General features: G+C 45.5%; 1 protein-coding gene across 1 annotated transcript in view; it reads left to right on the top strand.

Moving 5' to 3' along the window:
• The first annotated feature begins 6,165 nt into the window (after positions 1 to 6,165).
• The window catches only part of palld (palladin, cytoskeletal associated protein), a 570,384-nt gene continuing 566,937 nt past the window's right edge, over positions 6,166 to 9,612 (top strand). Inside the window, exon 1 of the mRNA XM_087974116.1 lies at positions 6,166 to 6,323. The gene's annotated coding sequence lies outside the window, so the exon portion shown is untranslated. The remainder of the gene's footprint in view (positions 6,324 to 9,612) is intronic.

Raw genomic sequence — 9,612 nt, 5'->3', positions numbered from 1 at the left:
AAACTGCAGGGGATGAGCACATTAAAAATGTGGAGCTTATTCAAGGAAAAGCTCCTGTGTGTCCTAGATAAGTATGTACCTGTCAGGCAGGGAGGAAGATATAGAATGCGGGAGCCATGGTTTACTAAGGAAGTGGAATCCCTGGTCAAGAAGAAGAAGGCGGCTTATGTTAGGACAAAATGTGAACTCAGTTAGGGCGCTTGAGGGTTACAAGGAAGTCAGGAAAGACCTAAAAAGAGAGCTCAGAAGAGCCAGGAGGAGACATGAGAAGTTGTTGGCGGATAGGATCAGGGTTAACCCGGAGGCTTTCCATAGGTATATCAGGAATAAAAGAATGACGAGAGTTAAATTCGGGCCAATCAAGGATAATAGTGGGAAGTTGTGTGTGGAGTCAGAGGAGATAGGGGAAGCACTAGATAAATATTTTTCGACAGTGTTCACTATAGAAAATGAAAATGTTGGCGAAGAAGATACAGAGATACTTGCATCTAGACTAGAAGAGATTGAGGATCACAAGGAAGAGATATTAGAAATACTGCAGAGTGTGAAAATAGACTAGTCCCTGGGCCGGATGGGATCTATCCTAGGATCCTCTGGGAAGCAAGGGAAGAGATTGCCGAGCCTTTGGCATTGATCTTCAAATCATCATTGTCTACAGGAATAGTGCCTGAGGACTGGAGGATAGCAAATGTGGTTCCCTTGTTCAAAAAGGGTAGTAGAGACAACCCTGGTAATTACAGACCAGTGGGTCTCACTTCAGTTGTTGGTAAAGTGTTGGAAAAGGTTATAAGAGATAGGATTTATAACCATCTAGAAAAGAATAATCTGATCAGGGACAGTCAGCACGGTTTTGTGAAGGGTAGGTCGTGCCTAATGAATCTCATTGAGTTTTTTGACAAAGTGACCAAACAGGTAGATGAGAGTAAACCGATTGATGTGGTGTATATGGATTTCAGCAAGGCGTTCGATAAGGTTCCCCACAGTAGGCTATTATACAAAATGCAGAGGAATGAGATTGTGGGAGATATAGCAGTTTGGATTAGTAATTGGCTTGCTGAAAGAAAACAGAGGGTTGTAGTTGATGGAACATGATCATCTTAGTGGCCAGTTAATAGCAGCGTACCACAAGGGTCGGTGTTGGGTCCACTGCTGTTCGTCATTTTTATAAATGACCTGGATGAGGGCTTAGAAGGGTAGGTTAATAAATTTGCGGATGACACTAAGGTCAGTGGAGTTGTGGATAGTGACGAAGGATGTAGTAGGTTGCAGAGAGACATAGATAGGATGCAGAGCTGGGCTGAGAGGTGGCAAATGGAGTTTAATGTGGACAAGTGTGAGGTGATACACTTTGGCCAGAGTAATCGGAATGCAAAGTACTGGGCTAATGGTAGGATTCTTGGGAGTGCAGATGAGCAGAGAGATCTCGGTGTCTATGTACACAGATCCCTGAAAGTTACCACCCAGATTGACAGGGTTGTTAAGAAGGCATAAAGTGTTTTGGCCTTTATTAATAGGGGGATTCAGTTCCGGAACCAGGAGGTTATGCTGCAGCTGTACAAAGTTCTTGTACGGCCACACTTGGAGTATTGTATACAATTCTGGTCACCCCATTATAAAAAGGATGTGGAAGCTTTGGAAAGGGTGCAGAGGAGGTGTCTTAAGAGGAAAGGCTGAGGGCCTTGAGGCTGTTCTCATTAGAGAGAAGAAGATTGAGAGGTGATTTAATAGAGACATACAAGATAATCAGAGGGTTAGATAGGGTGGACAGGGAGAGACTTTTTCCAAGTATGGGGATGGCAAACACGAGGGGACACAACTTTAAAGTGAGGGAAGATAGATATAAGACAGATGTCAGAGATACTTTCTTTACTCAGAGAGTAATAAGGGTATGGAATGCTTTGCCTGCAACGGTAGTAGATTCGCCAAGTTTAAGTGCATTTAAGTCGTCATTGGACAGGCATATGGATGTACATGGAATAGTGTGGGGGGATGGGCTTCAGATTAGGAGAATCGACGTTTCGGGCATAAGCCCTTCTTCAGGAATGAAGAAGGGCTTATGCCCGAAACGTCGATTCTCCTGTTCCTTGGATGCTGCCTGACCTGCTGCGCTTTTCCAGCAACACATTTTCAGCTCTGATCTCCAGCATCTGCAGTCCTCACTTTCTCCTGGGCTTCAGATTAGTATGTCAGGACGGTGCAACATCGAGGGCCAAAGGGCCTGTACTGTGCTGTAATGTTCTATATTCTATGTATACGGTTCCACATCAGGATAGCGCACAACTTGGAGGGGAACCTGCAGTTGGGTCATCTTATAATTGATGTGAACTATTTGTTTTGTTTGAATTTATTCCTTCACACTGATCTATCTTGGATTTCTCTTCAGCCTAAGTCATGTTTGCACCTCAGTCCCTTGGAGATAACACGCCCCTCAAAGTCGACCTTGCGAAATTCAGTCTAAAAAAGTTGACGTTGACATGAATGAGCCCTGTTGCTTGCACACCAGAATTATTTTGAGGTGTGGTGCAGCATGGCAGGAGAGAGAGAGAGAGACATTGCCATCAACTCCAGGTTCACCTCTCCCGGTTCTATCGGTGAAGTTTCCAATGAAACCGTTGCTAAGTTTACCAATGCATATTAATTTAGATTAGATTACTTACAGTGTGGAAACAGGCCCTTTGGCCCAAGTCCACACCAACCCTCCGAAGAGTAACCCACCCAGACCCATTCCCCTACATTTATCCCTTCACCTAGCACTACGGGCAATTTACCATGGCCAATTCACCTGACCTGCACATCTTTGGACTGTGGGAGGAAACCGGAGCACCCAGAGGAAACCCACGCAGACACAGGGAGAATGTGCAAACTCCACACAGACAGTTGCCTGAGGCGGGAATTGAACCCGGGTCTCCGGCGCTGTGAGGCAGCAGTGCCTCACGTGATGAGACTACGTGAGTAAAGGCCAAAGGCGGCTTGGATTCATTTTTAAAGGGACAGGATTGAACAACAGAGCAGGTACACTAAACATGACTCATACTTGGGTGTGGACTATTGCTCTGCACATATGGCTAATAACAAAAACAGTTTGACAATGCTTTCCATCTTGCACTCATTAAGACATTTGTAAGAAATACCAGTGTCATAGGAAGCAACATTTTCCAATCATGTGTGAGAACAACCTGACCACTGTTTATCTTTATTCATTCACAGGATGAGGGCATCACTGACCAGGCCAGCATTTATTGCCCAGAGGGCAGTTAAAGGTCAACCACATTGCTGGGGGTCTGGAGTCACATGGGTTAGAACAGCAAACATCACGGAAGACAGCTTTTAAGTGGAAGACAGATAAACAGCCAGAGAAGAGGAAAATGCAAGGTTGGGCCAATGGGATACATTGAAAAAGTAGGAGAGAAGGGTCATGCCAGCACCATCATGGACCAATAGGCCCAATTACCAATTTCCGGGCTATAGATTCTGCATCATTTTCCATTCGGTCTGGTCTTGTCTGAAAGGTTTTCTTTCTATTGTGGTTGAGCACAAGGTCCTCATCAGTCTAAGCAGCTTCACCACATTGATTTTGATTAAGGGTTGTGTGGACAAGAGGCAAGAATCTTGCAGCACCTGCTGATGTAATGTGAGACTGAGTCAGGACACAGGGAAAGATCCCTGAGTCACAAAAAAGGAGAGCTTTCCAGGCCGTTAAAGTCCCAGGCCAAGGACATCAAACTGAGGTTTCAAAGAAAGGTTTTACATTTATATAGCACATTTCACAACATCGGAGATGTGCCAAAACACTTTCCAGCGTCCAAAGTACTGTTCTGAAGTCATCATTGTGTAATACTGGGAGCATGACAGCCGAAGTCTGCACAGCAAGAAGAGGTGACAGTGTGGGGATAGCCTAGTGGCATCTTTGCTAGGCTGGTCATTCCAGAGACTCAAGTAATGTTCTGGAGAAACAAAATCCGAAAGAACCACGGATGCTGGAAATCAGAAACAAAAGCAGTAATTGTTGGAAGTCGGTCTGGCAGCATTTTGGAAGAGAAATCAAGAGTTAATGTTTCAGATCCAGTGGCCCTCCCTCTGAAGCGTTCTGGGGATTTGGGTTTGAATCCTGCCACGGGAAGTGGTGAGATTTGAAACTGATTTGAAAACGAAGCCTGGTATTAAGAGTCGACCGATGACCACACACCATCATTGATTGTTGAGAAAACCCCACTTGGGTCACTAATGTCCTTCAGGGAAGGAAATCTGCCATCTTTACCCAGTCTGGTCTACATGTGACTCCAAACCCACAGCAATGTGGTTGATGCTTACTGGCCCTCTGGGTATAAGTGCAGGCCTAACCAGTTTCTGGGGCATAATAAAAGAAATCTGCCTTAGTATTGGTTAGGCTTCAGGGAGAACGCCCTTACTCATTTCAAAATTATGCCATGGAATCCTTTGAACCCACACCCCCTGGGCAGTAGCCAATGCTTCAGAGTTACCAGGCGAGAGACATGACCACTGCCCCATTCTCCCCACCTTACAGCACAACTCAGAAAGCAACAATGAGGGAGCATCAGATTTAAGAAATCCCAAGGATAATTCTGTAAAAATGACACTTCAATAAAGACTAAATGGGAAAAGAAACAGCTGATCTCAAACCTGGATCTTTAACCTGATGTTACGACACAGCAGCAAACCCCCTCGCTTAATTAAACCAAACACCCAGAAAAGCTCACCCAGAGAACTACCAAATTCCACTATTTAAAGAAAATAACATCAATTTGTTTTCTAACTCCAAAAGTGAACATTGAACAAAACAAACTATTCACAAATCTAAGCCTCTCTTTCTCTAAACTGCTCACTCTCCGACTCCACGTCTGTAACGATATGTTGTTCCAATAAGACACTTATTAAAATTAGCTTAATCTTGGAAACAACACAGTCTCTGTTTTCTTCTGTGTCTTCACTTGTCTGGCTGCTGATCTCCTTGAGTTGACTTCCTTCTTTTTACTGCGTGGATGTTTCACATGAAAAGTGTATTCTAATTTCTTGGAAAGCAAGATGTTAGATGGGCAATTAGCTTTCCAGCAGTTTCTCTCTCTATGGCAGTTGTTCTCTGGCCAATTTTCAAAATGTTCACAGCATCAAATCGTCTCATTGGTTCAATGTTGGCAAAACAATTTATTCAAACTTGATTGGATTTTAGTTTCTGGGGCATAATTTAAACTGATTAAATTTGAATTGTTGTCAAAACAGCATCCAAAACTCAGGTATCTATTTCACAGCCAAATGTTACATATTTTCAATTTTCCAGTACAGTCTGGGACTGCCATCTAGTCATATACACAGGGGCTTGTAATCTCTCAGTTCAGAACAGCATTCACTCTCTCTTAAAGGTACAGTATACGCTTTCAACTTAATAACACTAATCACAGAATTATTATAGCGCACAAGGAGGCCATTTGGCCCATTGTGCCTGCACTATTCTATCTCCTAGTGCCAATCTTCTGCCTTTTCTCCATACCCCTGCACATCATTTTGATCCAAATAACCATCCAATGCCCTCTTGAATACCCAGGGAGGAAGTGAGGACTGCAGATGCTGGAGATCAGAGTCAAAAAGTGTAGTGCTGGAAAAGCACAGCAGGTCAGGCAGCATCCGAGGAGCAGGAGAGTCAACGTTTTGAGTGTGAGCTCTTCATCAAGAATGATATTCCTGATATATGCTCAAAACATCGACTCTCCTGCTCCTCGGATGCTGCCTGACTGGCTGTGCTTTTCCAGCACCACACACCTCTTGAATACCCAGTTGTACCTGCCTCCACCACATTTCCAGGCGGTACATTTCAGACCCTGACTATTCCCTGAGTGGTAATGTTTTTTCACACAGCGCCCTTAGTTCGGTTGCACACATTTTAAATTCTGTCCTTTCTCCCCTCGAGCTATGATTGACAGGTGTGGCTTTAATAATTGAGCATGTGGGAGAGCCTTTAACTCTTGTATCTGACTCATTGCTGCTGTCACTTTTTCCCCACATGAGCTTTCCAATCACAATAAGCCACAGCTTCTGATAGCAGCTGTGATCGGTGGGACAACGTTCCGAAAATAGACTGCAGGAGATAACATCCCAGTCCGTCTGCCTGTGCCATCTCAGCACTATCCCGAGTGAGAACTGAACTGCCTTTAATCTGGCTCTTACTCCTGCGGCTGAAACACCCTTCCTAACAGTGGGCTCCACCTCTATGGGGTTGACCACTGACCAGCCCGCCAGGGAGTTGGCACACAGTGGGGACTAGCTCATCTTGGACCACCCAGTCCGTCCGCAAAGGAACATTGCAGAAGGTAAGGAGCTCATTCTATACTTGGAGTGCTGAACTAGAGGCGCATGTTATTATCTTTCAATTACTTCGTTAGAACATAATGAAGGACACAGGCTTCGCTATTTGGCGTGGCAGTGTTGTTGTTGGGGATGTTGCTTGTGGTTACAAGGGGATGTTTATTTCAGTAATTTGGCAGCACCTAACGGCCTCCCAAAGCATTAATTCCAAGTGCGGATGCAACTCCAGGCTGTAATCAGTCAGCTTTCATGTGTCCTACTCTGCTGTAGTTCACTGCTTGTTGTTCTGGTATATTTTTCCATTGATGGAGTACTCATTTCAGGCTCATCACTTGATCCCAGTAAATCCCAAGGATTCTTACAGCTGGAATTTTCCACTCAGATAACACCGATGTGAAGACCTTTCTTAGGGGGCTAACGTTTAGCTTCTGGTAAAAATAATTGCTCAATGATTAAAGCCACACCTGTCAATCAGAGCTCGAGGGGAGAAATGACAGAACTCGAAGAGATGTGCGACCAAAGTAAGGGCGATGTGTAGAAAAAGGTCATCTGTCAGGGAGGAGTCAGGGTCTGGAATGTACTGCCTGGAAATGTGATGAAACAGGACCAGAATGCATTGCCTGGGAGAGAGGTGAAGCTGAATTCTGCAGGATTCAGAAGAGAGCTGGATGTATATTTGGAAAGAATGAATTTTGAAGGTGATGGGGATCGGGATGGGTGACTCTTTTAGGAACCAGTACAATGGGTGGAATGGCCTCCTTCTGAACTGCAATTTTCTATGATTCGATCATTAGTTGAATTATCAATTAAATATAGCTAACTATGTTTTAGCATCTTGTTATCTGAGGAAGGTTGTACAAATGTAACCTTCTACTCCCCAGGTATCGAAGATCCATCGATCACTTCAGAGTGCTTAAGATCTTCAACAGAATTCACAACAAAGACACTGATAAATTATTTCCATCAAATAATGAATCTGGATCGAGTGATTTTGGATCTGATCGGTTGTAACTGTCATTTGGTAGTACTGAGGCTTTTCATTTTGTACCCATCAGGACACATGCAAGAGTGCCAATTTTCACATGACCCCGACAATTTAAACTGCAAGAGAAAACATTGCTGAGTGAATGAAAATTGGAACTTGAGTTATCTTGGGGATCCTCCTATGGCCCATTGCTTTCTGCATGGCAATCCTGCAGGTCAGTCAGGGCATACTGACAGATTAACCAACACCATTTTTTTTTGTGCTATAAATGGTGGCTGTTCTTTGAAATTCAGGCGTCTTTTGTTGATACTGGTGAGTGCAGGACAAACAGCTGTGGCAATGTATCTCCCTCTCAGCAAGAATCTTTGAATTAGCACTGAGACCATTCAGGAACAGATTCAGGATGTATTTTGAACAAAGGGCTATGGGGACTGTTACTGAACAGGAGGGGATAGGAGTTGTGGTGTAAGTCAGCCAAGTTCGAACTGAATCTTGGAGCAAACTCCAGAGGCTGAATGGCCATTACTGTTTCTCATGGGCCTATCACCCAAAACACCAACATGAGGACAGGACATTGGTGAGGCCACTTTTAGAAAACTGCACACATTTCTGGTCACCCTGCTTTAGGAAGGATGTTGTGAAAATGGAGAGGATGCGGAAAAGATATAGAGTCTGAGGATTAGGATTATTTGTCACATGTATTCGCAGTGGAAGGTTTGTAAGTTAACGCTTATGGTGTCATCTTAGGTATCAAGGTACAGATATTTAAGTACAAATTCTGAAGGAAAAGGATTAGCAAAATAAAGAAATAGAAAGCCCAGCATTACAGATACAAGGAATACATTTGAAAATAAAGAAATGAGAAAGTCAAAAGCGTATGCATTTGAACACAGTCCACACCGGTACCTAGCCTCTAGTCCTCACCGGTATCTAGCCTCTACTCCACACCGGTACCTAGCCTCTAGCCCACACCGGTATCTAGCCTCTACTCCACACCGGTACCTAGCCTCTAGTCCTCACCGGTATCTAGCCTCTACTCCACACCGGTACCTAGCCTCTAGTCCTCACCGGTATCTAGCCTCTACTCCACACCGGTACCTAGCCTCTAGTCCTCACCGGTATCTAGCCTCTACTCCACACCGGTACCTAGCCTCTAGCCCACACCGGTATCTAGCCTCTACTCCACACCGGTACCTAGCCTCTAGTCCACACCGGTATCTAGCCTCTAGCCCACACCGAACCTAGCCTCTAGTCCACACCGGTACCTAGCCTCTAGCCCACACCGGTACCTAGCCTCTAGCCCACACCGGTACCTAGCTTCTACTCCACACCGGTACCTAGCCTCTACTCCACACCGGTACCTAGCCTCTACTCCACACCGGTACCTAGCCTCTACTCCACATCGGTACCTGGACTCTACCACACACCGATACCTAGACTCTAGCCCACACTGGTACCTATAGTCTAGTACACACCGATATCGATCCTCTACTCCACACCGGTACCTAGCCTGTAGCCCACACTGGCACGTAGCCTCTAGTCCACACCGGTACCTAGAATCTAGTCCACACCGGTACCTAGCCTCTACTACACACAGGTACCTAGCCTCTATTCCACACTGGTACCTAGCCTCTAGCCCACACCAGTACCTAGCCTCTATCCACACCGGTACCTAGCCTCTGACACACGCCGGTACCTAGCCTCTAGCCCATACCAGTACCTACCCTCTACTTCATAACGGTACCTAGCCTCTACTCCACACTGGTACCTAGCCTCTACTCCACACTGGTATCTAGCCTCTAGTCCACACCGGTACCAAGCCTCTATTCGAGGCCAATACCTAACCTCAACTCCACACGAGTACCTAGCATCTAGCCCACACCAGTATCTAGCCTCTAGCCCACACCGGTACCTAGCCTCTAGACCAAACTGGTACATATTCTCTACTCCACACTGGTACCTAGCCTCTAGCCCACACAGTACCTAGCCTCTAGTCCACACCGCTACCTAGCCTCAAGTACATGTCGGTACCTAGCCTCTAACCTACATCAGTACCTAGCCTCTAGCCCACACCGGTTCCTAGCCTCTACTCCACACAGGTACCTAGCCGCTAGTCCACACTGGTACCAAGCCTCTATTCGAGGCCAATATCTAACCTCTACTCCACACGAGTACCGAGCATCTAGCCCACACCAGTACCTAGTCTCTAGCCCACCCTGGTACCTAGAATTTAGTCCACACCGGTACTTAGCCTCTATTCCACACCGGTACCTAGCCTCTAGCCCACACCAGTACCTAGGCTCTACTCC

This window comes from Chiloscyllium plagiosum, unplaced genomic scaffold (genome assembly GCF_037043375.1).
Source record: "Chiloscyllium plagiosum isolate Xiang-an unplaced genomic scaffold, Cpla_swu_hap1 HiC_scaffold_2, whole genome shotgun sequence".
NCBI lineage: Eukaryota > Metazoa > Chordata > Chondrichthyes > Orectolobiformes > Hemiscylliidae > Chiloscyllium > Chiloscyllium plagiosum.
This window is presented reverse-complemented; position numbering and strand designations above follow the sequence as displayed.